The sequence below is a fragment of the Ciconia boyciana genome, chromosome 1 (genome assembly GCF_034638445.1).
Source record: "Ciconia boyciana chromosome 1, ASM3463844v1, whole genome shotgun sequence".
NCBI classification, from domain to species: domain Eukaryota; kingdom Metazoa; phylum Chordata; class Aves; order Ciconiiformes; family Ciconiidae; genus Ciconia; species Ciconia boyciana.
In genome coordinates this window covers 76,201,071-76,214,218 of record NC_132934.1, presented here as the reverse complement: position 1 = coordinate 76,214,218, position 13,148 = coordinate 76,201,071, and the positions used below count along the sequence as shown (strand labels likewise).

At 44.6% G+C, this 13,148-nt stretch overlaps 1 protein-coding gene and 1 long non-coding RNA gene across 9 annotated transcripts in view; both read right to left on the bottom strand.

Annotated features, from left to right (window-relative positions):
* The window catches only part of RASSF8 (Ras association domain family member 8), a 93,482-nt gene extending 81,908 nt beyond the window's left edge, over positions 1-11,574 (bottom strand). For 4 of the 8 annotated variants that reach the window (XM_072875385.1, XM_072875424.1, XM_072875394.1 and 1 more), the window contains exon 1: positions 11,146-11,574. The gene's annotated coding sequence lies outside the window, so the exon portion shown is untranslated. The other 4 variants (XM_072875402.1, XM_072875445.1, XM_072875454.1 and 1 more) reach the window with 3 other exon arrangements.
* On the bottom strand, positions 4,829-6,059 carry LOC140649042 (uncharacterized). The gene is made up of 3 exons (XR_012041450.1): positions 6,015-6,059; positions 5,633-5,692; positions 4,829-4,893 (listed from the first exon to the last, which is right to left on the bottom strand). It is a non-coding gene; the product is annotated as an uncharacterized lncRNA (long non-coding RNA).
* Positions 11,575-13,148: the final 1,574 nt, after the last annotated feature.

Here is a 13,148-nt window from a genome sequence, read left to right as displayed (position 1 = left end):
TTACTATTTTGTAGTAAAAGCTAAAGGAGTTGCAGGAAAAGATGCTGTAAGAGTATCCAGTAGTTTCCTATTTGCTACACAGCATCTAGGTACCAACTCAGATTACACTTTACATACGCGCTTCGCAACCCCTAGAATCAACAACGCAAACTACAATTCACCACTACCTTTGAAACCAATTAACAAGCTTGTAACATAAATACACTCTTCTAGTTAGCACTTCTGACATAGCTGCCTCCACTTACAAGATGAACCTTTCCTTTGACACTTGTTCCTTAAAAGGTCATTCATAAAGTACTGCTGTTAAGTATGCCATAAGAACATGAAGTTTTAGATTTCTCTTCGCTTGAGCTTCTTGCCAGCAGAGATGCTACGTGCATGCTGTTATCCCACTCAAGGTGCTAGGTAAATCAGGTTAGCTTAACATCTTTTACAGAAGTTTCCCCTGACTTACGTGACAGCCACAGCACACAGGCGTGGTTATAACAGTTATGCTCATAGGTGGCACCTTGTTTGACTATCATAACTTTACATCTATGCCTTTGCGACCTCACAACAGCATCCTGCTGTTAAGCATTTCAGAATACTGACAGAAGTGGTCATGTTGACACACAAGTTAATCAAGCGCTCATTTGCAGAGCAGGACTTCATTACAGCAACATCTTGCTGGGATTGCCAACAGGCTCCTTGACTCAGGATGGGACATACCAACTGCTGGTTTAAGGTCTAATTAGTCATCTAGTAGCTATATCTTTTACATTTTCATGAAAAAAAGCCACTGAGAAGTAGTGGTTGGATAGCCAAAGGAAGTTTGCCCTGTAATCTTGTACTAAGGTTTGTACTATGAATTAAGTATCTCAGATAGCTCCGTTCTCAACATTAAAATCAAACCAGAGAGATTCTCATCTGCCCAGTACTTGAGATCCCAGCAAGTAAGAAGAGACTCAACAGTAGTGCTATACATCATGACATCACACTTTATGATCGTCATGAGGGAGTCAAATAATACCATCCACTGATCTAAAAAACAGTCTTTTTTCTTTTTTTCCATGAGATCCCAGTTTCAGATGGTGTCCAAACTTCTGTTAGCTCCATTTCCTAACTGTGGTGCTCTGAAACCAACCTCTTCTTGTAAGCCCCAAAGCTGAAACAGAAGTCCTGCTGGGCTTGCGATTCCACGAGTCATGGTCCATACGAGGGAAGCATTGTCTATTCACAGAAGCCACCTACCCACATCGCTCTACTGAGCGATAGGATCCATTCTCAAAACTGGGGGATGATGAGATATATCCCATCTGATGAAAAGCTGGGAAGCCATTACCCACCTTTTTCATATCAGAGAACATTTTACAGCAGCAATGTAGAGAGGACATTTCAGATAATACAGGACAATCTTCCCTCTTATTTAATTTGCACTCCATTATAACAAAACTGTCTTCTGCCTTTCTACATGTTTTATGTCCACATGAGGAAGAAAAAGAAGGGTACTCTTAAAAACAGCGTATACATTGAATGCTATTCTCATTCATACTAGTCAATTTGAAGATAATGGAGCTTAATTTGAAATGTTGTCTTCCAAAGTAAAATACAGTTCGTCCAGAGATCATTATGGACTATTAAAGTAAATAATGGTCAGAAAGCATATAGATTTCTAATTATTTAGGCTTTTGCATATGCATTTAGAATGACAAGTGTGAAGGGCACTACAAAATAGGAAAAAATACCCTTGCTGTATATATTTAAATAAATTTAGTCATCCTCTTCTCTGCTACCCACATAACTAAAAGCAAGTACATTTTACAAAAGTTGAGGTAAATGATTTAAGTCTTTTAGAACAAAATAATATTGTCTTAGAGGTGACAGAGCATTTCTCAAGCAGTTAAGAAGCCATAAGCCTAAGAAAGGAAAGTACATTTGCCATTTCCTTCTATTTATGTCACATTTTTATCTTACAGCATGTAAAGACATTTCAAAAGTCATTAACATTCACTATACAAAACAAAGTTTGAACTTATATGCCCTTACTATAGCAGTGGTTTATGCTCAGGTAGGGAAACATAGGGCTCTTACAACAGGTAATAGTGGTATACTGTAATATGGAAATATAGCCACTGCAGTTCCTTACCCTCTGCTGAGGATAGATCTTTTTGTCATGACAAGTAGCGTACATAGAAAATATTTACATGCCATAGGCATTTTAGTATTAGAGTCAAGCTAAAAAAAAAAACCCTAAGGAATTTGACTGTATTTGACTGTTCTACGCATCTGTAATGGTTAATGTTTCTAAGCAGCTCCTGGAAAAATAATCAAAGCTGAAGAGTGAGGGGAAAGCAGCAGATAAATGAAACTAAGAATCTTGTCAAGAAAGATAAAAACGTGGTTAGAGGTCAGTGAAGGACAAGGGGAGGTAGGGGAAGAATTCTAGAGAATTCCTGGCTGGAGTCTCCTATAAGGGTAAGGCAGAGAGCTGCCAGAAACAAACATGCTATCTCCCAGGGAGCAAGGGGAATGAGCAGTGACAGGATGTCAGGATCACAACATGACAGGTGCTCTGTGTAAGTTAAACCCAACTCCAGGACAAGGAAACAACAAAGCAAGGGTCCCATCCCATCCCTGTGTCGTCGTCGTCCGTCCGTCCGTCCCCGTCCCCCCCCGCCATGGCTCCAAACAGCTCAGCAGCAGAAGAATTAGAGGAATGCCTCTATCTGCAGCTGTGAGAAATGGAGAAGAGAAAGTCCCACTATCTTCCCCTCAACCCGCATCAAAAAGCAAACGCTGCACCGCAACCAAACACCTACAAAGCCACCAGTTCATGAACAAGTATTTAGGAAGCATTACAGCAGAGCAGAAAGAAGTGGCAGTGCCATCAGGCACACAGACCACACAACCAATTCGCTAATTTAAAGTGTTAACAGAATGACAGCAGGTGCAGTGGGAAACCAGCAACATCAGGTTGAGGAAGAGCCCCATATTTTAACAGGCACATTGCAAATTCAACATCTGGCAAGATAGACCAGGAGAGGATATTCTGGACTACAGAGACACCCGCAACAGATGACACAGGCAGGTGACAGAGGGCCTCCGAGCAGGACATTGGTGTGGAAGGCGGCAGACCTGCACTGCATTCCCAGCTCACCCTTGCCATGCCACACGGGCAGGTCATGCCAACGGTCCCACCAGCCGTCCGTTCCAGCCATGAGAGGAGGGGAGCACTCATCTCACCGGCACTCACACAGAGCCTAGCAGTAGAGGTCAGGATCTCATTCAAGGCCTCCAAATACTACAGTAATAAATCACTGCTGATGAGTTGTTTTGCAAATGCATTACAAACAGAAGACCAGCAAGTCCTAAGAGACCAAACACAAAAAAACCCCATTCTGTCTTGCTACAAGTTTAAGTAAACCAAAACCACCACCTGAGTGCTTTTTAAAGCATGATTCTTGGCTGCTGGTGAGAGCCCAGCTTCCTCCCACCCTACCTAGGAAAGGTGAGCCTCTTCCCTGAACTTCTACAGAACATGACCCATTGTGCACAGAACTTCAGTTCACTGACAGCAAACTCACAATCAAGTCTTCTCCCATAGCACACACCACCTCTTGAAGGTATGCTCCCTTTATCTTCTCACCTCGCCTGCGGGGACTGCAAGTTCCTCTGCTTAAGTAAAAGCACAAAGGAGGCAAGTAGTCAGTTTTTCCTGCTAGTAAGCAGCAGGCCTAAGGTAGAATATTCTCTTAATTCTTGAGTTACAAGGTTGGACTGAGTTTTCTTGCACAAGATCACCCTTGCAGATGTCCATCCTACTTGTACTAAAAGGTCTCTAAGGAGAGTCCTCCACAGCCTCACACAGAATAGCTTAATCCCATGTACCACTGCTGTACTCTGTATCAAGTTGTTTGCCTTCTGGTCTGTTCCTGGGAAACAAGGGAACAGTCACATACCATATTTGTTATGTCAACTTTGCACATATTTCATTTTGTCATCCCCTTAAGTCTTCCATTCTTGGAAGAAGAAAAGCCCAAATGCTTTTTATTTATGTTGTATCTCAGTTTGAAACAAAGGCTAAATTCACAGGACATGAGGTGAGCAGGTAAACTGGTAAGCAAATATAGGAATTGCAGTGAAAGAACACTGTAATAAGACAGAAAATTACTTTTCTATTCAGACTATTTTGTAAATTCTTGTTAATTGAGTCATTTTCAACAGATCTGGTTCACTAGAATGAGTTCTGATGAAAGATTTTACTACATTATTTACCAACTCCTGCAAAAAAAAAAAATCAATGTTCCCTTGTATGATATATAGCCTTTGTTATCTCTTTAGAGCATCAGGTTACCAATTCCAATCCCATTAATAGCCTGAAAGCATTGCATTGTATTCAGCGACTGTTCTTTGTTTGCCCTGTTGCTCATCAGCGTTGATTCCACTACTTGAAATACATAGTCTCAAACACGTGGCTTATTCACTAGAAGTTTCTCTCCTTGCTCCCAATGACACCAGCGCAAAGGCTTTGATTGACTCAGAGCCGTGGATGAAGCCCAAAGCAAGCACACACACATAACATGAAGGGAGTGGTTCTGATGAGTGAGAATGTGTTTTCAAAAGCCACACACATTCCACTACTGCCATGTTTCTCTCCAGATGCCAGTTATTCCAGGTAGTAGTGCTAGCTAATATTGCCAGCCATACAGCTGCAAAGACACATTTAAGCATTTGGTATCTTGATTCCCAATATCGACTTTTAAATATTATTAGCTGTGGCATCTTCTTACTTTCTTCTCCAGCAAGAGTTTGACATGTGGAGACATCTGATGAGTTCCTCACTGTCCTTCTTTCCTTCACATGTCACATAGAAGCAGGAGAAGCAAGACAAGGATCTCCAAGGATCTTACAAGTCTTTAAGAAGTACCGGCCAAAAAAAGGTGGAATTTAGCATAGAACTGGGGGATTTGACTCTCTAAGAGTACTCTCCCCTCTATCTGCATAGAAAACTGCTTGCTTTATATTGTTCACTTAATGCCACACTAGTCAGAGTTAACATTAGTATTAATCTACTGGATAATAGCTATAAATTCACTAATTGCCAAGTTACATGCAGCTTTTCTATGGCTTTAAGCTTAATATTAAAGAAGCACAAACTGACAACAAAATATCTACTTTTCAGAAAGCAACAAAGAATGCTTTGCACTCAATCTCAGTTTACTTAAAAGGAGGTGATCACAATCAGTACAGGCATGGCAGGAGGGAGGGGAAGGCAGAGGAGAGAAAGCAGATACAATCTGTTGAAGATCCCCAAACAGTCCAGTGACAAGAACAACAGACTCTCCAACTCCTAAAGCCACACTGTCTCCCCACTTTGGCATTGACACAAAACATCTGGCCGCCTAGTGGAATTACAGCCTTTCCTTATCCATGCTCATGAAACTGCTGACTGATGATAAAACGTAAAGTTTCAAAAGGTTGCTCTGGAAACTCCAAACCCCCTTTGAATAACGGCTTGAAAACATTGACAAACACTTCAGGAGTCCAAAAATCTTTTAGCAAAGACTTTCAGTTCAGTTGAAACAAAAGGAAGTAACAGCTCTTAAGATTAAAGTGAAGCATACAATAAAAGAAAGCACCAGCATTGCCTCACCATTTTAAAACTGGATGACCTAGAGACACAGCAAGGTGCATGCTGGAAACACATCAGGTCCTGTTGCAGTAAGGGAAGTAAGATGCAAGGTTACACCTAGTACAGCTTTCAAAGCAAGTAAATGAATTCAAACTACAACGTCAGCCCTGGAGCAAGGGCAGAAGCTGGATGGGAGTCAGTTACATTACACGTTTCTAAAAGTTTCCCTCTCTTTTCTGCTCAAAGAGGTAGTAAGGCATTAAAATCTGATGTCTCAAAATACCAAAAAACCATCACGACTTCTGACACTGGGAGAAACAACTATTCTTTCAAAGGCATAAATGTCACATCACAGTATAAAGGCAGGAGTAATACTACAGCAGAGGACAACATTCAAGCTTACCTTTAGAGTTGTGCTGCTTGTTTGCAGGTGAAAAAGAAATCCTGGAGTGCCTCACAATTTTTCAAAGCTCAAATATCCTCTTAGTGCATCTGCATGATCATTTTCCATTCATAAAGAAGGTTAAACCCTCTTAACTGAAACACGCATTACTCTATCTACAGTACTCGTCCCAATCTTCAAAATGAATGTCAGTCCCATACAGAAAAAGTTCAAGGACCTTTACAGGTTATTGATAGTTTACTTGTAGTCTCTCTGTTAATATTACCCTCTGAGTTCCAGTACCTGGGACAACAGAGAGCACATAGGCTACAATTTTAAGATTCAGTTGGCAACCACAAGTTGAGACCCATCTTGCACAGTAGACTCCAATATCAGAATTTAAGTAAAAACAGAAGTTACAGTACTTGGAACCAGCAGCATCCAATTGTAAAAAAAAAAAAAAAAAAAACCAAAAAAAACCAAACAAAAAAAAAAACCACTGTGTAATTTGTTACCATGGATTGAATAATACACGAGTACACAGGTTTTCTTTAATTTGTTACCATGGATTGAATTGTGGAATATTTCCCCAAACTCATTCTGAAATAGCACAACATAATTGGCTCCAATCTTTTAAGACAGAGGACTTTACTAGTAATGTTTTGGAACTAAAACTAATTCAGTAACGTATACTGCTACCTTTGCAAACACTCGAGTCATCTGTTAACTGTCCCATGTGTTTTGGGGAAAAAAGTATTCACTAATATATATATACACACACACACTCATTTATATTACAGATGTAGTTTGTTACATAGGAAGAGGAGACTACAAAGATGACCTTCTGTCCTCATTCCCATCCTTCCCTTCTCATGCTAAAGATAGCATAGAGAGTAAAAATAAATAAATCCTCAATAGCATTAGGAATTAGACAATGTCATGTTGAAAGATACCCTAAATGATGCACCTTATCTCTTCTCGCTGGCTGGGACGGCAGGGGGGCTCTGACCCATAGAGGCAGGGTAGCATTTAAGCCTTCGCTAGGTGGTCTCTTTGCAGTAGGCTCCATTCCCAGCTGTAATTGCTTGTCAGCCCTAACTGGATGCCTGAACGCTCTGGAATAGTTCCGCAGAGTATTTAAACAGATGGATGGTACAGGCCACTGGAACAAAACTTGTTTTTTCTCTGGCCACGGCTCTCTTTCAGCACATTCCTTTGAAGTCTGTGCCACTGAGGAATCAACAACAGCTGAGAAACATGTGTTATCATACAACATTGAGCGCAGCAACAATATTGCACAGCAAGACGCTTTTGTTCAATAATCCTGGACTATAGAAAGCATTACAATGTCTTTTGTTGTGGGTAAGCCCTTTTTCCAAGCACGACAAGAAAGTAAACAGATTCCTCCCCCCTTTAAGGAGTAACTCAAAAGTGAAGAGGTGAATTAAGCCGATTTCTCAAGTGCCTCCCATCTGAAAGCTTGCAGTGCCTATCTCCTCAAGTCCTCCGAGATATATTCAACGCTCTCCGTATTTATGTTATCACAAAGACAACTAGATGCTTCCAGAGATCCGAGTGAAATAACAGCCCAGAGGGGCCCAGGCTGCAGTCCCCATGGCAGATGTGACAAGCCCCTATAAGCTTAAGCTACAGCTCAAACCCACCTTCCTTTCCCAAGCAGGACAAGTTCTGTGATCTCAACTTCACGGGTAACAAACTGGAGAGAGAAGCAGCAGCATGGCACCGTTCGGCACACGCGGGCCAGTCTCTCTCCGCCCCGTGTTTTAGCAGTACAGAGAAAGTTGACATACAGTCCTCAGAACAGTAACAGGAGAAAACAGCATGAACATCCTCTCGTCAGCCAGGAAAACTATTCTTGTCAAAGCTGTGATATCACCATACACTTTGAAGGGGGTTAGGAAAGATAGCAAGAATTAGTCATTTATGAAACTGAACTTGAAACTAGACTGACTGTCCAGATTGAGAAGCACGGAGCTAGCTATGTGCATATGCAAGAGGACAGCAAGTTATAACCCAAAGCTGATGCAGCTGCCTAATAGCAAGTTTCTACAGAATCAAGTCTCTCCTTTTCACTGAAGAGAAAGAACTACCTGCAACAGGGTAGAGCCTTGTATCTACAGAGTTTACAAGTCTCAAACATTACGGGAAGGCGGGCATTGAGATTATAATATGTTCCATCATGCTGTAAAGTCCCAACCCTGGCATGAAAAAAAGTTACAAGAAAACCTGAGCTTTCAAAAAGCCCTAGAAAACCACACAACATTTACATTTAATTTCAAGATAGAGATCTTAAAGACTTAAAAACCCAGGCAAAACCCTAAAATTAGAAAGCAAACAAAAAAACACACATACTAAGCCAATCTCATAATTACAGAGCTCACAAAAAAAACCAACCCCAAGGAACTGCATGCATCACGCTGAGGGGGGTCCTCAGCCCAGTCCCCACAAGACAGTTTTCCACCCTGCAATTCAATTTGCTAGAGTTTCTTTCTGGAGAGACCAACTGTGCCCTTCAAATTCAGCTTGAGGCAGACTGTTAAGGCACCACAGAAGAAGCATGCACTAATATTGTCAGAGATATACAGGGGATAAAAATAACTCTAGTCTCAAAATCATTACAGCAATGCAAAAATCTTATGCTGCTCTCAAAATAAATGGCGATGATCGAGAGTTCTACTTTACAACTTTTGAGGAATGAATATTAGCACAAGCAAAACTACTACCCGACCAGCATTCAAACCCACAACTAAACAAGGAGTAATATGTTTACACGTTAATTATTCTTAAAGTCATGTGTAAAAGCACTAAACAGAGAGTCAGGAAAATCCCCATATCCTACGAGGTGCAGGCAGGACGGCAGCTCAGGCAGAGGTCATACTGCCATGCGATGGCAGAAGCAGGAACAGAACCCACCATCCTCAGCACTGCATTTCAGCAACTAAATCTCCTTCTTTCTATCCAACATGTTCCTTTTCAGGGCTTTCCTCAAAAGGATTTTAAGAAGTGGTGCTAATCAACTTAATTTGGCTCTTATTGGTGAATTATCGGTGGTGTTTCCAGAAACAGTCCAAAGTTCAGTTTTAAAAGACAAACTCCTTGCTAATACGACTTCTTATTTTTTGCCTTTTATTCCCCCCCCCATCCCAAAGTTTTTCATCTCCTAAAAGCTAAAAAAAGAAGATTCATTCAAACAACTGATCAAATTCTGTTGGGCTTGTGTGGGTGAGGCAGGAGAAGGACAGAGAGATTACTTAAGTGTAAGAAGTGAACCACCTTAACTCTCTCAGTTGTCCTAAAGGGCATACAACTAAACACTATGAAAACCAAGCAAGCATTTCGGTTCCCTCAGCAACTCATCACATATCAAATCATTTTTTGCTGTAAGACACAAAGAAAAGTACCTCGAGTTTAATGTCTAGCCTACTTTCTAATTAGATATCATAGAACAAAAGTTGGTCTGAAGTGGGTATTTTCTCTCTTCTTTAGAGAAAGAGGAAAAAAGTAGGGCTTACTTAATTCGCAATTTAGCCATGTAACCTTGTGGTCTCCTGGAACAGTATCTATCAACAGACATAATGCAACACAACCAAGATCCACGGTTTCCTTCGGACCTAAAAAAACTGACATTTTATTCATGAACTACATATTCTCTACCGAAAAAGACATAGCTCCTTACTTTTACAACACTTAATCACACCACTACCAAACACAATTAACTGGGAGCGTGAAAACCCTTAAACAGGTGTCTTGGCAGAAATCGTTAGGCAATCGATTTCCTTGCTCTCCACAGCCTGGCACATACTTAATTTTAACGTGTGATGCTGACTAGAGCTGAAGCAGAAGCTTGTGAGGTCCGAACCAGACTTCATAAACCACACGACAGCACTTTTTGACACAGATGTAAGCAGTTTCCAGCAATTTTGTTCATGTGTCAACCTCGGATATATCTGCAGTTTTGGGATGGAAAGCGTGACAGGTGTAATTCTAAAGGGGACACCGAAATCTGTAACCTTCCCCCCCTTCTGATTTTCCACGCTGATGAAGCCCACGAGCAATACTGAACCGCAATTTAGCACACCGCTCTGTCGGCATGTTAAAACGCCACTTTGCTGAACAGAAGAGACGCTGGCACACACCAGACTACTACAACCCCAAACCAGACCCTGGACCAGACCTTCCCAACAACAGTTCAGAGCTGCATAAACCCAGGAGCAGAATCCCTTTTCTTACCCTTTAAAGTTCATGCCTCTATTGTCCTACTGTACTGTATTTGTTTAAGCTTTTCTCATCAGTAGTCTCCCACTCCCCCCCCCCAAAAAAAAAATAAATCTCAGACATTCCCTGCTGGCAAAACAGATTTTCCTGTAATCTTTTTTTCTTACTGGGGAGAGAAAGAGAGAGCGAGGGGTTGGGGCAGGAATAAGAGAGATTAATCGTGAAACAAATCGGCACTGTCTGGAAGGGGGGGGAGGGGGGGACACCAAAACAAACAGCCCACGGTGGGGGTGGGGGAGAAATAAAAAGAAAAATAGGCTTAATTTTCTTTTCGGGGACAGTAAGAGGGAGGGGAAAAAAGAAAACTACTACAAAGATTTCCCAGTGTAAGAAAAGTAGCTTCTGAAGTCCCTTTCCCAAGGACACAGAGAAATGCCCTTACTTTTCCACACGATGCCCGAAGGAAGAAGAAAGACAAAATGCCAGGAGAGAGGAAAAGCTGGCGGGAGCTGGGGAAGTAGCGAAGGAAGAAGCGAAAGGGCAGGAACGAGTGCGAGCGGGCAGGGCAGACGCGTAAGGGGGAACGGGAGAGCCGAAAACGCCAAAAAAAAAACCCCAAAATTGAAAATCCGAGGAGAAGTGGGAAACGGGCAACACGGACGGGAAAGTTGGCGAGTGGAGGCAGAAGGGAGACGGGGACAACGGGGGAGAGGCGGCAGAGAAGGGTCACAAACCCTGCAGCGGGGACGAACCGAAAGACGCCGAGGAGAGGAGACCGGGGCGGGACGCGGAGCCGGGTGGGCTGCGGGAGAGGGGCTGCAGCGGGGGAGGGCGACAGCGAGCAGGGCGGCGGGTGAAGGGGAGGAGAGCGGGCTCCGGCGGGACAAGACCGCGCCGGAGTTGGCCGCGCACTTACCGCTCCCCCGGCGGCGGCTCGGCGCCCGTCCCGCGGCGGCTCCGCGGGCAGCGCCAACGGCCCCAACGGCCGCCGGCTCCGCCTCGCGCCCCGCGGGGGTCGGCGCGGCCGGCCCACGGCGCAGTGCCCGGGGGCTCGGCTCGGCTCAGCCCGGCCCTCCGGGGCGCCCCGCTCCTCCCCCGGCCCCGCCGAGCAGCCGCCGCCGCCGCCGCCTCTCGCCCGGCCGCGCGTGGGTGTCCTCCGCCCGGAGCGGCCGCCCCCGCCTCCTTCCTGCCTCTCCCTCGCTCCCCTTCACCGGGAGAGACATGTAACGGAACTGGGACGCCAGCACGGCATTGTGGGAGCTCTTAAAGCCGCAGCCGCCCGCGACCCCCCGCCGCCAGCGCTGCTGCTGCTGCCGCCGCTGCCGCTGCCGCCGCTGCCGCTGCTGCTCCCCGCCGCCGGTCCGGGCGAGGGCGCGTCCGCGCCGCGTCCTCCCCCGCCGCCGGGGGCGGGCGGGCGGGCAGGCAGCAGCCTTTTAAAGGAGAGGCGCTACAGCCTTGCCTAAAAATAAACCCCCCAACAGAGTCGCTGGGACCGGCCGAGAAAGCGTGCGGGGGCAGCGGGTGCCGGCGGGAGTTCGGGGCGGGTCCCGGTCCCGGTCCCGGTCCCGGTCCCGGTCCCGGTCCCGGTCCCGGTCCCGGGGAGAGCGGGGCCGCCCGTACCCACCTCCGCCGGGTATCCGCTGGGAGCCTGCATCCCCGGGTGGAGGGAGCCGGGGGTCCCGCTGGAGGGAGAGCTGCAGGAGCTGGGGGAGAGCTCCGGTCCCAAAGGAGGAAGACTAGTGAGAGCTCTGGCTGGGGCACAGGCATGGGGGTATTTTGTTTTCCCTGAGATTTTTCTATTGTTTCTGGAAGAAGCAAGAATGCCTTTGGTGCTTATTTTTAACTGACATGTGGAAAGCCGGCAGTCAGTGTTTTCTATTGTTTCTGCTTTGGGTTTTGATGATGGAAAATTCCCCGAAAAAAAAAAAAAAACAAACCTCAGAGTAGCAAAGACTCCTAAGCAGGCGGCTATTTTGGGCAGAAAGTTTTGAATAAGAAGTTTTAATCCGTTTCGTGTTTATGCAACTTGGAATAGGAAAAATGACCGTTTCTAACAAAACGCCAAACCTGTTTGCAAATGAACTTCAGAGCTGTGATTCACTGACATTTTTCACTGCCTACGACCATTTGCGCTGGGTCTGCTCTCCGCGCCCGGCCGCAGCAGCGGAGCAGCAGTAGTCATTCCCAGCTCTTCCCTGGGCTGGTGGCCTTTTCAAAACTGCCTGTGCACCGTGTTCGGAGATGAGGACATGCTGGTCCTTTAAAGAAGAGTCTCATTAAGAGAACTTTTTTTGTTGTTGTTTGTGTTATCACCATTTTAACCATATTCCCATACCGTTCCTCTGGTGGGCTTTTGAGTGTAGCACGTTTTCTCTTTTTGTTTTCTGGTGGGGTTTTTTTTTTTAAGTCCTGATCCTTTAGATGAGAGCAGGATTTTGCTTCCATGTGACCGCATTGATGCTACATGAAGAACACTTTCAAGAGCATACACGTGCTTCAATTTAAATGCAAGCGTATAAATATTTGCAGGTTTGGGGATGTTTCTACAAATATTTCTAGTGGGTCTGGATCTTGGGTTATGATCAAATCTTCCTTCATGGCTTTATACCACTGAGTATGTTTTTTGTAAGCACACCTGGCAAGATGTAAAGTTCCTGCTGAAGAACTCTTCTGGACATAGAAGGTTGTCGCTTCTAGTTCTGACCTGCGTCTAATGCCTTTTTATGCTCTTTTAGACAGGAAGAAGTGCTAAGCAGTCTGTGAGAAAGACCTTAAGCGCAACATGAAATTAGGTATGGGTAGGAAGAAATTTGCAAAGATTAGGTGAATCTGTTGGGGAGCGTGGGGTTTACATGGTCAGCTACGCACATATACCTTCACCTTAAGAAACTGAAAAAACCCAACACTGGAGGGATACCT